Source organism: Symsagittifera roscoffensis, chromosome 9 (assembly GCF_963678635.1).
Source record: "Symsagittifera roscoffensis chromosome 9, txSymRosc1.1, whole genome shotgun sequence".
NCBI classification, from domain to species: domain Eukaryota; kingdom Metazoa; phylum Xenacoelomorpha; order Acoela; family Convolutidae; genus Symsagittifera; species Symsagittifera roscoffensis.
Genome location: NC_087070.1, coordinates 8313311 through 8315419, shown reverse-complemented (window position 1 = coordinate 8315419; position 2109 = coordinate 8313311).

Sequence of the window (2109 nt, the reverse complement as noted above, 5' to 3'; positions counted from 1 at the left end):
GAAAAAATGTGGTTTTTTTTACAAATTCAATGTTTCTCAAAAAATTAAATAAAAAAATTTTGTCTTCAGTTTTTTGCTTGATTTTTCAGTTAAATTTTCGCGGAAAATAGGAAAAAATACAGGAAGAAGGTTTTGAACGTGGAGTGTTTTTGTGCTAGCTAGCAATGTTATTGTGTTCTATATGTAATAATTTGACGTGACGTATTTGTTTCTTTAGACATCTTTCTGGCGACAACTTTGCTCAGGCCTTAAACTCAGGAGACGGCACATGCAATGTACCACGCCTTTCCTGTCCCCCCACCCTTTTAGCCCCCCCCCCCCACCACTAAACCCATCCTCCCCCAACCTTAGCAACAAAGTGGACCACACCTAAATAGAATTGCAGTTAATCATTATAAAACTTACCTATGTGCTACGTGCTGTTTTGTATGGACCTTTTATAGTAGTTTAATTTTATACCTAAGATGACATTAGAGGCCTACTGACTAGCTAGCAGTTGTCTTAACCTTCTGAGGTAGCTACTTTCCTTACCTGAACCTGTGCTAATAGTAAGTGAATTTATGTAATATCACGGCCAGTTCTTTAATTTTACCTGTGAACATTACCATACATACATACATGCCTACGTGTTGTAATGGTACCATGGTTTAATTAGAACTTATTAGAAACAAACCAAACTTAGTTGTAGATCTTTTTATAACAAAATATGCTCAAAGTCAGTCAAACATTCGTGCTTTAAACCAAAATCAATTCTCGACGGAACCTCTTTTTCGAACGATAAATCCTAAAAATTCTATCAGTTGCAGATGTCAAGTGCTGTTTTTTCAGTCCATTTTGTGTTTGGTCCATAAGTTATGGAATGTTATTACTGAAGATAACTAAACATAATATTAGAAACTGTTGAAAGAAACTTAAAGTTGCCTCAAACTTCAGTGCTTTACGATTCAGTGACGAGGATTCGTTTTTAAAAATTGAGTAAAACTTTGGCGGAAGATTATCAACTGAGAACAGCTATTGATCGTTGTTGTGATAATTTAGCTTAGATTTGTTTTGATACCCAAGTTCAAAACTTTGAGTAAATTTTACACATTTTCTTGCACTGTAATTGCCGTACGTATATCATCTCTTATCATCATGAGTCATACTTTATGTTCTGATGTCGTAAGTGTTCAAAACCTCTAATGTGCTAGAATCTTAAAAAGTGACGAGCAAAGCTTTTCGGTTTTTAGTTACGAGTGCGTTTTTAGTTGTGTCATTCCATCAAACGCAGTGTGAAGTTGAAGCTCTTCTGATCACGGAATTGTGCACTTTAATTTTCCAAAATTCAATTTTTCGCAAAAAAGCTCACAAAAATCAGAAAATCCGAAAAAAAACATCAAGATGTTTTCTAGCATCATAAAAACATTGTTTGAGATTTTTTATTGAATCTGATGATATATCAAAAATTAAAGTAACCATTGTTGGCTTTTTGGATAATTTTCAGTGCAACCCAAGCCAAACCAAACCTCGAAAATCAAATCAATCCACATGGCGTAATATTTGATATATTGTTCAGTAATTTTCAGTCTTTAACTTCCGTTAATTCTTCCTATTTTTCCTCATCCGATGACCGATTACGCAATAGCTACACGTGATCAGAAGATGATTTCATTCTCCTTCCTTGTTCATTGACCCTTCATTGAGCTTATTTGGCTAATTTCACTCCGCTTTTTTAGTTGGCGTTTATTGCTGTGATAATTCGATGTTAATGTTAGTTATTCCACTAATGTACAAAAGTCAATACCCCCTTTTTCTGTTTCAACCGAAAGAAAAGAAATAGAAAATCATACCATTTTGTTTCAACCGAAAGAAAAATATTAATACCAGTTCATATTGACCGACAATATGCCTAGCTATTAAATGCAGTGAGTGAAGCAAAGCAAAGACTTGTTTCTTTTTTTTCTGTATTGCCTGTTGTTATCAGCAGTTCCTATATTTTATGCCGCCAGCAAAAATTAATTTTAAAGTGACAGTGAACTCTGTTTTCATTACTCTGAGTTGAAACCAGGACAAAGAGCAGATATTTAAAACAACCCAAGTACAAAATTAATGAAAATCGTAATATTTACC